Below are 13,879 nucleotides of genomic sequence, written 5' to 3' on the forward strand. Positions count from 1 at the left end.
ACGCGGCCACCGCTGAGCACCTGCCCGCCAGCCGCTGCCGCTCCCCTCGTCCCTCGACGCCGCATATGAGCCTCCGGGGCGGCAGCGCGCCGCGGGAGCCGGCGCCCCCTGACGCGGACCGGAGCCGTCGGCCGGGCCGGGCCGCCGAGGCGAGGCGGCGGAGGTGGCGCGGCGGCCCCCGCGGGCCGCGCTGCTGCGGGTTCGGTATGTCGCACTGAACGACCCCGCCCAAGGCGGCAGCGGCCGCGGACCCACGAAAAAGGCCGGGGCGCGACTGTGCCTCCTGCGGGCCTGCGAGGCCGAGGGAGCCCAGCTCAGCACGGTCAACTTCGGGGAGCTGGACTTCGGGGAGACGGCGGTGCTGGACGCCTTCTACGACGCAGGTGAGCGGGTTGGGCTAGGCTGGGCTGAGCCGGGACGCGGTGCCACCTGCCCGGGCGGTGCAGGGACGCTGCCGGCCGGGCTGGGGAGGGGTCGATAAAGGCGCCATAGAGGCCAGAGAAGAGGGGGAATGGGCGAATAAGAGACTGCGAAGGGGGGCTCTTAGGAAGAGTTGTGGAGACAGGGAAACGTGTGTGAAGGGATTCCCAGGTAATGTGCCAAGCACATGGAAGAGGAGGAGGAGGTGTGAGGAAAAAGTTCAAGCGCTTACAGCAGCCCTTTGAGTCCCTGCAGTGTGTAGCTCCAGCAGGACTGTGGATCCTGCAGCACCAACCGAACCTTAAGGAGTAGCGGCTCTTGCTGGTGTGGTTTGCCCAGCCTGGCTGGGAGCTCAGTGTGACATCCCATGAAGACAGTCCAGGCTCTGGTCTGGCTTGGCCAGAGGCTGCTTGTTCACCCCTCTCACTCCAGACCTGGACAGTGAAATTGGCTTGTATGTAGCCAGGAACAGGGTGATCCAGTGTTGCTCTGAGCAAGGGCCCTGAGGAAGACCTGTGAGTATTGCCCACCCCGTTCTGGCTCCAGCTGGTTACTGGTGTCGGATGGTTCAAAAGAAAGGTGCCATCCCTTCTCCACTCAAAAACATGTGGCTGCTTGGGCACTATGGCAGAGAACTGTGAGCTTTTTGAGCAAGCAGAGGAAACCTCTGAGTCAATAGGTATTATTAAGACTAATCAAGATATGTGAACATGTTGCTGACATGCAGACTTTTTCTCCTATTTGTATGAGCAGACAGTAAGAAATGGGGGAATTCACAGATTTCAAAGAGGGAAAGTCCATGCTGATGTCCATCTTTCACAAGAATAACTTTGTTTTGCTCATGAGATGTGTTAAAGAATACTTCTTAAAACTTTAATTTTATTTTAAACTCTCATGTGATTAGGAGTCCATTTCATCCCAGTAAGTTCTCCAAATATTGAAGAACTTTACGTGCTCTGTTGTCATTGTTTTTTACATTCCCAGTCAAGGGTTTTTGTTATAACTGCTAGCGAGGTTGGCGGGTGTGTAATATATTCTTTGTGTGTCTTAGTACACAAGCATGAACTAGCAATTTCATTGTGCATCTCCAATATTTTTGTAGCCCTTTTGAAAGTAAGCATAATAGTGTACTCATCAATACAAGATTATTTCACTGTTTCTACTAATCGTCCTATTAATGTATTGTGCACACACCTGCTCTTCATTGTACTGAGAGCTTGAGACAGTTATTCAAAATGTTTTCCTGCTGCGTTCTGGAGTGCCTCTTTTCTGGGAATGTGGCCTAACTTCATGGACTTCTGCATTCAAGTCATCTTGTAGGACCAAGATAATTTTATCAGTGATTAATATCACTTTGTAATAGTAAAGTGCATTGTTTCTGGATGCTCCTTCAACACATATCCAGGTTTGGTCAGGAAATACTTTATATCATTTTTAGTGTCCATTAAAATTGAATAATCCCCAGTCAGGAATTTCAAAGGAAACCAGTCAAAGTAGTGTTTATGTGGATTTCTTTATAGTAGCAACATCTGGAGATCAACCAGGGGGAAAGCTTTTTAATTTGTGTAATGTATGCCTTTATTTGTCAAACTTTTTAGTCAAAGCATCCTTTAATGATAAGTTACTTGTATTAAGAGAAACTCGAGTGTATTAGCATAAGTCATCTTTATCAACCAAGCTGTCAAAAGCAGAAAGATTTATTTCACTGTATATACTTTTTTGAAAACCATGCTGAATATGTTAGTAGTACTTTAGCATTATTGTCAGGGGTCCCAATTATCTGCCATTGAGTGCAATGTCACCCTGAAAATGCTAGCATTCTTAATTTAAAAAACCCCATTATTTTAATAGGGTTTTTATTTTGCTCTTCTGTTGTTTTAATATTTTAATAAGTGGCTCTTCTAGCATCGACATTTTTTATATCATTTTTTTTCTTGCTTTGCAGATTGATGATCTGAGAACTCCTCAGTCAGAACCTTTATATTTCTAAAATTTAAGCTTACGAAATTATGCTGAGCCATTGAGTTGAAGTGTCACTGTGGGTTTTAAAGTGCTGCCTCTTTTTTTTTCAGTTCTCATTTTATGTAGAATGCTCTGTTACTATTTCCTGAGAATTTTTGTTACGCCCTTCTTGTTTTCTTGCTCTGTGTTCTTTATTGGTGGGTTCTCCCTTGCCTCATGCTTTTGAATACAAGTCAAGCTATTATCCAAAATGCCGAATCTCATATTTTTTCATTTACATGCAACATTCTTTATCCACTACTTTGTGATCTCTTAAATATTTGAAAAATCAGTAATTTTTAGTTTCTGTGTTTTATAGATGCAAGTCATTGTTACCATATTCTTTTTCCAGAACATGTGTTGGATTGGGACCCTTGACATCTATTCAGTTCTTAATGAAGAACAGCATTAAGAATGAGTTTTAATACGAGCAGTCCTATGGTTCATGATGAACTTTGTGTTAGGAAATTACTGTGTGTTTACTTTAAGAAGAAAAAAATCTAAAGAAGTTTTATTACTACCTGTGCAAGATATTGAGCAGGTGTTTCCCACAGTGAAGATATCTATTATAGTATCTATTTACTTTCTGTACATCGGGGCAGAACCTTGAGAAGAATGTCCTCTTGCTTTGTAATGAGGGTGGGGGGATCTCTAAAAGATGCCTGTAACCATCTCTTGGTTTACTAGTGGAACCTTAACCATCTACTAATGCTTAAAGACTGAGCAGCAAGGACCATTTCCCTGTGAGTAGTAAGGAGAGTCTTTGTTAAAAATGCTATCCATTTGCCTTTTTCCCTGGCCCTGCTTGAAATTGTAGTCATTTATTTAGTCATAAGACAATCCTTGTCCAAATCAAGCTTATCTGCCTTATTTAGTATGAATCTATAATATGATTTCTCTTGGAGCTGGAAAATTGATGACAAAGTCAGCAAAGTTTAAGGACAGAGTACAGTAAAAAAGATCAACAGGAATTTCTTTCCTGTCTGCAGGCAGATTTTCTAGTAGATGATTTTTCAGTACAACACTGAGTGCTGCAAAACCACCTGTATTCCATAGTAAGACAATATGTCTCTTTTTCTCCTTGAGTGTACTCGTTACTGACTTACTATCATTTGAAATCTTATCATGCATGGAAGTGTGACTTATGCCATTCGTTAAGTATTGCAGGTAATGCAGGATGACCCTGATCCTAAGAAATCACCCAGTGTTCTCAGGTGCTTTGCTAAAGGGGAACTACAGCACTTGTGAGAGCAAATTTACAATAAATTGTGAAATAGCAGAAAGATGAGATTTCTTTGCTCAGTGTGTGCTAGAAACAAGCTGTCAGGAAAGTAATTTATGTTATGCTGAAGTGGGTGATGGTATGTACCTAATGGAGAAGCAGCAAGGATGCTTGCATACATTGACTTTATCTCTGGGAAGAAAAAGAAACGATATTTTTAAACTGAAACCACAGATACTGGGCATTAGTGTGAAGCTTTTTTGCACAAAATAAAGTATTTTCCTTAGGAACAGGGAGCCTAGGAGCTCACTAAGGATTTTTAGAATTCTTCAGAATCGTCCCATGCAGAAAAACTACAAAACTACAAAAACTACAGGTGGTATGGTGCATTCATAAACAGCTTAAGAAACAGTGAAAAGGTGAGTGTGACTTGGCTAGTGATGTTGCAGGCAGAGTGGTTCATAGCTGCAAAGGATCTTCCTGTTCTGGATGTACTAAGACAGCAAACATGATGTCAGAGTCGAATGTCTGACCTGTACCTCTGGAAAGGTGATGGTAGATAGAAAGAGATGTAGCTTTTCCTTGTCAAACCAAAACTTTATCTGGGCTTATTGCCTGAAGTGCCACAGCGTTTGGCTACTGTGTGGAAATGAAGGAGTGGATGAAGTACAGTTATACAAGTTTTGGATGTTTCTGTTTTGGATTGTGAAGTCCTGTTTCTGTAGCTGATCATCCTTTTCCCTCGCGAGGGATGTACAGCACTCTGTTTTGAGGCTTGGAATGTTTCTTTGAACATTTGACCAGAGCATTCAGAGATGACTGCAGTCACTGAAGTCATCAGGATGAAAATCAACTGAAAGGAAGACAAGCTAGAAAGAGTGGTATACTGAGGAATGAAGCTAAATATTGGCCTGAGAAAAATGAGTGTTCCTCTCACAATCCAGGACACTATCTCAGCTAATTTGTGAGTATAGTGGAATATTTTGAAATGTGTTTCTGTTGTTTTGCTATATATCAAATTGTCTAACCTGCATTATAAGGCAGCCCAAAAATTCATTGGTATCTGTCTCTGCAGCCCCATCTTCACTCAGAACCAATGTTAAACTTGGAAGGGAGCCCAGACAGAGACTGAAGCGTGGGTCCTCCTTACTTCTGTACCACAGTTGAACCACTGTTAACATAACCCTCATTTCTTGTCCCTGAAACTCCTCTTGTTTTCATGCTATACCATGAAACTGGAAGGAGGAAATGTATATGCTGGATCCTAATTTTCAGGCTCTGGCAACCACTGGGGGAATGAATGATTGTTGCCTGTACCCGGCTGCCTGCCCTGAAGCTCTCTGTCCTCAGAAGGCCGGTGTCCCTGCTTCAGAATTGGCAGGGATGCTTCAACTTCCTCAGCCCAAAGGCTTAGTGTGTCAGGGGGCAGTAAACACTTGTCTCTAGTTTAGGATAATACACGGCTTGGTAACCAGTGTAGCTCAGCTGGAGGCACGTTCTTCTCTCGCTGGCTGTGCCACAGGGATTGTAATCTGACCGGAAGGTGAGAGTGACAGTTGAGGGCAATAACATCTTAAAGTTCAACAGACCTTCCTGCTGCAATTTATCTTTGCCCCTGGGTGTGACAATGAGCAGCAGGGAAGGAGTTAAGGGTTAGCTCTCTCATACTTACCTCAGCGGGCAGGGGTTTTTTTGTTTTACTGGGGAATACTTAAACTTTTTTCTTGCCTTTCTCTTCCCTTGCAACTGGCTCAATGGCAAGGGGAGTATTTGCTTTAAATCTCAAAAGATTTATATACCACAGAATCCAGAAATATGAAGAGAAGCAAACCAGCTACTTTCAGAACAAGAGAGTGGTAGCTGAGAGGCCAGAGCTGACTGGGTTGGATATTGTGCTGCTTTAATACAACAGCAGAGCTGTCAGGACCTGATCTTTTATCTCTGCATGGTACTGCACATGTAGAGCGACTACAGATGCCTCCAGCAACGCTCTGCACTGTGCCATCGAACCAAATATTTTGATAACTAGACCTTGTAATATACCGGTATTGTAACCCTTTTGCATGCAGGTATGTGAGGCCAGTTTTAAATTATGGTAATGAGCCTGATGCAATCCATCAAATCTATATGTCACTGTCACGGAATCATAAAATGGCTTGGATTGGAAGGGACCTTAAAGATCATCCCACAGAATATGCTGAGTTGGAAGAAACCCACAAGGATCATCGAGTCCAACTTCTGGCCCTGCACAGAACCATCCCCAAGGGTCTCACCATGTGCCTGAGAGTATAATCCAAATGCTTCTTGAACTCTGTCAGGCTTGGTGCTGTGATCACTTCCCTGGGGAGCATGTTCCAGTGCCCAACCACCCTCTGGGGGAAGAATCTTTTTCTAATATCCAACCTGAACCTCCCTTGACACATGGCCTTCAGGCCATTCCCTCGGGTCCTGTCACTGGCCCCACAGAGCAGAGATAAGTGCCTGCCCCTCCTCTTTCCCTCATGAGGAAGTTGTACACTATGATGAGGTCTCCCCTTACTCTCCTTCAGGCTGAACAGACCAAGCGACCTCAGCCACTTCTTATATGAGTTCACCTCAAGGCCCTTCACCATCTTCATTGCCCTCCTTTGGACACTATCTAATAGCTTTATATCTTTTTTCGTATTACAGCGAGCAGTACTCAAGGTGAGGTCGCCCCAGAGCAGAGCAGAGCAGGACAATCCCCTCCCTCGACCAGCTGGAGATGCTTTGCCTGATGCCCCCCAGGACACAGTTGGCCCTCCTGGCTAACAGGGCACTGCTGACTCATTCAACTTGCTGTCGACCAGGACCCCCAGGTCCCTTTCCAAGGTGCTACTTTCCAGCATCTCATTCCCCAGTCTGTATGCATGTACATCCAGGGTTGCCCCAACCCGGCACTTTCCCATGTTGAACTTTGTTTCAACCCACCTGCCATGGGCAGGGACACCTTCCACTAGACCAGGTTGCCCAAAGCCCTGCCCACTCTGGCTTTGAACACTTCCAGGGATGGGGCATCCACAGCCTCTTTGGGCAACCTGTTTCAGTGCTTCACCGCCCTCACAGTAAAGAATTTTCTCCTAATATCTAATCTAAACCTGTCCTCTCTGTTTAAAGCCATTCCCCCTTGTTCTATCACTACAGGCCCTTGTAAAATGTCCTTCTCCAGCTCTCCTGTAGTCCTCCTTTAGGTACTGGAAGGCTGCTAGAAGATCACCCTGGAGCCTTCTCCAGGCTGAACAGCCCCAACTGTCTCAGCCTGTCTTCGTGGGAGAGGCTCCAGCCCTCTAATCATCTTCATGGTCCTCCTCTTGAACTTGTCCGATGGGTTCTAATCTTCCTTATGTTGGGAGCCCCAGAGCTGAACGCAGCACTCTGGGTGGAATCTCACAAGAGTGGAGTAGTGAGGGAGAATGCCCTCTCTTGACCTGCTGGCCACCCTGCTTTTGGTGCAGCTCATGGTTGGCTTTCTGGGCTGCAGGCACACATTGTTGGGTCATATCATACTTCTCATCATACAACACTCCAAGTCCTTCTCCTCGAGGCTGTTCTCAATCCATTTTCTGTCCAGGCTGTATTTGGGCAGAGAAATATACCTTGATTCTCTAACAGAGAGAGATTCCATTGTGTTACTTCTCCTTTTGGAATGAGCATCTCTTTTTACTTGTGATGGGTCATATGAAAAGACGTATCAACAATCCAAACCCAGTATGAGTCCTACCTTTTAATGAAACTTTGAATGAAGTTGTTTGCCTCTCTAAAAATCTGGTGTGAGCCATGCAAATTTGGACTTCTGTTGTTCCAAAGTGCGATAATAAATGTGTGCACATATGGTCTATGTGAAGTTACTCATTTCTGTGCCATGACTTTTGGGTAAAGGAAAAAGAAAAAGCATGCAGTTATTTTTGTTCCATGTTCTTTCCTGTGCATAAACTTGTTTGCATGAAAAACCCAAAAAAACCAACTCAGCCTACAGCTGTGTTCTCTGTCTTTCTCTATTCCTGAGCTTAAATACTAAATCTGCGAAGGCTTCCCAGAATCTGACTGTGAACTCTGTCACTGGGCTTTGTAGCTGGGAACATATCAAATGTTTTCTAGATGTTGAATCAGCTAAGAAGGAATCTTCTCTCTGCATACAATATAAATTGTTTGTTTCTGTTTTGTTTTAACTTACTCTGTAAATAATATTTTTCTCTATTATTATTTTCTCTGTTATTCTCTATTATTTCTCTATTATTAACAATCTTATTGATTCCCACTAAATAGACTTAAAGGCTTTTACGCCCATTACAGTCATTACAAATGATTTCAAAAAATTGAACATTTAGGGTTATTCTGAAGAGAGGAACAACTGCATCTATCTTAAACTGCCTTTGTTCTGAAGATCAATTATTGGTGCACTTACAACCCTTGAAAACACTGCAGTTAAAGTGGGTTAGGTTTTTTTTTAAATATTGTTTAAATGTTTTTTTGGAAGTTAAACTTGCAGCATTTTCTGAAATTCTTCACATCAGTAAATGTTCTGAAAATATTTTCCCTCTGATAGGAGGAAAAAAAATGTGCTGGCTATGCATACCAGTCAGCGCATTCTAAAGCTCACTTTTTTTGTTTAGTTTAGGAATTCTATGCAAACATATTTTTCAGTGTAGTTCCTAAGTCGCTCTGAAGGAATGTACTGTGCCATTTGACCATGAGATGTGGGCAAGAGATCTCTGGTTCTGTCTTGTGGTATTTCAAGTTTACTCTCAGTGACATCAGAGAACTGCTGAAAGAAGCTGTACGTGAGGCTGACAGGCTTGAGTCAACCAGGGGCTGCTTATGTGGGAGCCTGGTCCCTGGCCACTGATCTCCTTTACAGTGATTGCATGCTTGTTCAGTCTCACTGTGCTGTGTGTAGCATACTCTTCATAGGTTTAAGAATTGTTTTTCTTAGACCTGAAAGTCACAAAATTAGGTTAAAGGGAAAAAAAAATGAACTGTTTGCTTGTGTGGGTTAATTACACTGCTTTAATTTCCATCCTCCCATAAAACAGACTAATTATGGTAGATATGCAATAGCTCATATTACGTTCTGGGGTCATGCTTTGCTTTTATCAGTGTAATCTTGTGTTGTTTTTTAATTGTCAAATTACACTTGCATGCACTCTCTAGTTAAAAAGTAACTAATGTTCGTAGTTTGCAGATGTAGAAGTTTGAGGTAAAGCTCTTCTGAGGTGTAAGGACTTGGTGCAAACTTGGTTGAGAACTCAAGACTTTTTGGGTTCCTCAAGATGGACTTGTAGCAAAGTAGTGAAGAGAAGGCTCTTGGCCAGGTGCCAGAAGTAGGATATGGTGATTATGTGAATGATAATTATTAGATTTATTGCTAATTCAGTATATGAATATTGCCAGTGCAGTTTCTCAAATAACAGCTCTATCATCTATTATAATAGATTATAGTATGATCAAGTCATGGTCCCTTTGGTTGAGTCATGAGCTTCAGTGAAACCCCCTTGCTTTCTAAACTTCTCAGAGAAGTCTAGGTGTAGCTAGGTCCACTTAGTCTCAGATTTGGTCAACATTTTACGTCTAAAGGCTTATAATGCAAGCAGGTTTGGATAGAAAAGTACAGGTTTACAGTCTGGCCTTGCTGAATTCACAATTACAAAGCAACAAAGTACCTATGCTGCTACTTTAGAATTTTATCTCCATATGTGATGGGATCTAAGTGCTTTTTACTCACCTGTCAAAAAGTTCCTCATCTTCAGGTTGCACATACCCTGCAGGCATCTGTGCTGGGAAGGGGCTCTGCCTGGAAGCTGCTTGCAACACTGGGAGACCAGTTGGCCCAAAGTCCAGCAGCGTTTTATACCCTTATGCAGGCCAGTGTGCACCAAAGTCAGTCCCAAACATTTGGGCTCCCCCATCTCTGAAGTGCATTTATCATGCATCCAGACAGTTCCTCTTGCAATACTCACCTGGTGTTCTTATCCCAGGACAAATCTCATTACAGTCAGGGACTGCAGAAAGGGAGAGGAGGGGTGGGGCTGCGTGTGGAGGATGTATGCAAAGACTATATTTTGTCACTGTCAGGGGCCTCCAGTTTGAACTTGCTGGCTGCAAACCTGTGTTCAGGTGGTACTCAGGGCATGCTGCTACTTTGGTGCATGTGGAGGAGCAGCTGCAGCAGTGATTGCTTGGCCAAGCTGTTGCCTCCTTTCTCACTGCAGTTTGTTACATGGCTGCAGTTTGGCAGTCGAGATGGGTGTAGGGTCTTAGGGGGACCTCAATGTTTGCTGCTGGCAGGTGAAATCCATGAATATGGTAGGCTCTGTTTGCCTTGCACTTCAGCAGGGATGTGAATTGCTTTAGCCTCAGGCTACCTTTGAACAGCCATTTGAGTGCCTCAGGCTGAGCCAAGAGAAGGACTGCAACTGTTGCTTTATCCTGCTCCCTAGCACAGGCTTGCTATAAACAGCATAGTGTGTCTGCTGAGGTCAGGGTGATTCAAATGGCAGCCCGGTGGTCAAACGTGTCTCACAGTATGAGTTCACCTAACCTCTTCTTTCTCTCAGCAGCGCTGCAAGAGGTCACCTTTTCCAGGGAGGTTGGGCTGGCTATAGAGGCATGCCAGGAACAGAAGTTGCATCACTGTAGTCTGCAAGGTGGAACCCAAAGCTGGAATGTGAATTCTGACACTTAATTATATTGGATTGCTATGTCATGATACACCATGCTTGCTTTTTTTATCCTTTGTAATATTCAGCCTGAGAAGGTAAATGGTTATGCTGTGGTGTTCAAGGTGGTAGAACCGAAACTTTTCAAATATTATTTGGTAGCGCTTCTGAGCATTTAAACTTCTGTCTGAGTCAGTAGTTCAACAACAGTTATGCCTTGGAGCTCCAAGACAAATGGGATTCAGAACTTTAAAAAATGTACCCCAACTTTTACTACATTGAAAGGACATGATCCCAGTTTTGGTTAGTATGATCTTTCTTTGACTAGAGGAGGCTCTGATGACAGACACAAATCCAAAACAGTAATGACACTGTTCAGACTATGTCCCTAGCTTTCTGCTCATCCGGGATGGTATTGCCAAATCCAGTAGCAAGGAAGGTAGTCCATTTTATCATAGCTGAACTTGTGCACATGCAGTTGTGTCTACTATAGTATGTACTGCTTTTGTGCTTAAGTTATGTTTAAAAAGTCTTCAATACCACTTTAAAGTAAAACACAAAGAGAATCATCTTGAAGTGCTTTTTTTAACTGTTTCAGTATAATCTTTCTTGTTTCATTTTGTATCAAGTATGGAAGGAAATGTCTGGATTCTCTGCCTTTTGTGTTTTTAATTCTGTTTAGGAAAACATGCCTTTATGCACAGAACTGTAGCTCAACTGATGGTCATGGACCTCTCAACAATTTGAAATGTGTTGTTCACATGATAGCTAAAGCTTTTGAAGTCTATGCCAAAAATGTGTTGGTTCTGGAAAACCAACAAACTCCCATGTAAATCAGCACGATAATAAGCTTTGTCTAAAATTCTTCAGTTTCCTACTGGTGCCAGCAGTGCTTTCCATGAATTGTGGTACTCTGATGCCTCCAGGCCTGTCAAAAACAGTGCTACACTCTATGAAACTGATTGTGGGGAAAATAACGGGAGTTACTTTTTTAAATTCAGGATAGTGAATTACTTGCCATTTGATTGCTGTCCTCTCTCCTGTTCACCTTTAAATTTGCTACAACCATTTAATAGCCAGCTCAGCCACTAGAAATTGTATTGAATCAAGTGTCCTTGCCTTAGCAATCACAGAAAGGCTGTGATTTTTTCTATTGCAGAAAAGTATCTGCCTATAATAATTTCACTTTGGTGAGATTAGCTTCATTAACTCTCCTGTTGCTGCCCTTCACTCACAAAGACTTTTTTTTTTAATTTTTCTTTTTAATTCTGCAGTACAAGGCTGCATTCTGTCTGTGTGTTTCTTTCTAACAGTGCTAGACCAGTCATCTCTGTTGCACTAATCTTAGTCAATAAAAATTTGCAGGAGAAAAGCTAATGTTTACAATGGCATTACTGTTTGGCACTAGGCTGCCTTACTTAGCAGAGCTTCTGTGTGCACAATCCTGTTTCACACAGTAACTGTCAGCTTTTGTCAGCATCAGCTCTGCCTTTTGTGCAAGTGTGATATTGTTTCAGATGTTTTCTTTGTAAATGGATGCTTGACATGCTTCAGTCTTTTTAAACCCAGTTTGAGGACATGATTACCATCCTCAAAGCCAGACATTCTGCCAGTTCCTACTACTACTGTTTATGATGCTTTTAGACAAGTGACAAGTTATGAGTTGTTGTCAGGTGAAGAAAGTATCCAAATTAGAGTGAATGTCTGAAAATGTTTGAGATGGATTTTTTGTTTTCATGTTAATAAAGTTTTGGAGCTGATAACCTTAGCTTTTTGCTTATTATAATAACACGGCTAGGTAAGTCGTTATATTGTTTTGGGAAAGCCAGAAACTGCTTTGACTTTCTGGCTTGCAGTCAAGGCACAAAAGAATGCTTGATTATTTTTTAACTTTTTTTTTTTACCCTCTGATGCCTCTGGTTGTATGTTGGACATCTTGTCCAGAAGGATACTGTGAGAGACAATATAGAAATCTGTACTGAAATCCAAAAGGATTACATCAAGTGGCTAATACCATTGCTGTGATTATAAGAACTTAATTTTTGAATGAAGGCTAGTGAAATCAGGCAATGTCAGAACAGATGGGAAGATTTTGCTGATATACACTGAAGATACACAGCCCATGTGCACCAAAATGCATCAAGACTCTGTACAGTATTTGGATGACCTGATAACACAAATTTCCAAAATGTTTTCTTAGAAACTGCTTGCCATCTGAAAATTTCACTGCAGTTATTCATGTATTTCTTTTTTTCCACATCGCATCTGAAACGGTGCTTATAAAACCAGCGCACTGATTCTAGTGATACAAAATGCAGTGTTCTCCCTGCTCTGTGGCTCAACCCTTACTTACAGGCACAGGCCTCTTAAGTTCCTCCAATCATTTGCAATTGACTTTTCCTGCCAGTTTGAAGTTGAAAACTGATTCTGAGTGACTGATAGAACAGATGTTAGGGTTTTTTTCAATGTTGAATTCTACTCTGTGATATACTACACTGTGATCACCGGGGTGATGCAGAAAAGTGGTCCTATCATGAATATGCATGAGCGTGGGGTAAAGCACTCTGTTGAAGCATTATGGCTTGGCCCCATCCTCTCCACAGAAGGTGCAATACACAGAACTCAGAAGTCTTCAAAAGAGGAAAGTGACTTAGTAGAAACACTTTCACATTAATAAAGATGCTCAATGCTTCTGCGACCCTTTTTCTTTTTTTCTTTTTCCTGAGTTTTGTTTTTATTCTTTGCTAATCATCCCTAAATCTGACTATGGTCTTTCCACAAAATAAAGAGAAAAGGATACTTCATCAGGAAGTGACAGAGATTTCATAAAGTCTTTTTGGGACTTTGGACAAAGAAAGTACTCATAGACTGCTGATTTGTGTAGAAACTTCATCTGTGGGTTCAACTGTATGATAAATATAATGTTGCAAGAAATCAGCCTTAAGGCTGCGGAGTTAAATTTACAAGAAGAAAAACTAAGAGAAAAAAATACAGCATCGAACGCTTACACTGAGATATTCTCAGCATTCCTGCTGGAATCCGTATTGTGACAACTTCATACTTATCTATATACAAATATAGGCTGGGCAGAGAATGGACTGAGAGCAGTCCTGAGGAAAAAAGTCTTGATCTCTACATAGTGTCTTGAAATAGATCTTTCTTGTTTTTTAATGAAGGCTGCCCATTTTTTAAATTACAATGTTCAGTGGTACATGCAGTGTTTTAGGCTGGCACTTAAAGCTTGTACTGTTTACAGTAAAGCTTAAAATAGCAGATTGAATCCACATCTGCCCAGCATCCGGAATAATAAATCAAGAACTCTGTATTAATGTGTGAGTGCAAGTTTCTTGGCTCACGGAGGATGCTGTGGATTTATGTAAACTATGTTAATAAGCTTTTGCACTTTAATAATACTGCCTTTCCTCAATTAACATTTTCTCTGTGTGTAACTTACTGTGCTTTTATATGGGTCCTAATGAACAATCTGGGTGTCTGTCAACATAAAGAGGAAATCTGTACTCTAGTTGTGAGTTGGGATACCTCAGTTTGGTACATTAAAGTT

General features: G+C 42.2%; 1 protein-coding gene across 3 annotated transcripts in view; it reads left to right on the forward strand.

The window, feature by feature from the left end:
• The first annotated feature begins 274 nt into the window (after window positions 1–274).
• Window positions 275–13,879, forward strand: part of MAP3K15 (mitogen-activated protein kinase kinase kinase 15) — an 80,846-nt gene continuing 67,241 nt past the window's right edge. Inside the window, exon 1 of one of the 3 annotated variants that reach the window (XM_018084075.2) lies at window positions 275–383. The gene's annotated coding sequence lies outside the window, so the exon portion shown is untranslated. The remainder of the gene's footprint in view (window positions 384–13,879) is intronic. The other 2 variants (XM_018084074.2, XM_018084073.2) reach the window with 2 other exon arrangements.

This window comes from Manacus vitellinus, unplaced genomic scaffold (genome assembly GCF_001715985.3).
Source record: "Manacus vitellinus isolate BGI_N305 unplaced genomic scaffold, ASM171598v3 scaffold_7_pilon, whole genome shotgun sequence".
Lineage (NCBI taxonomy): Eukaryota > Metazoa > Chordata > Aves > Passeriformes > Pipridae > Manacus > Manacus vitellinus.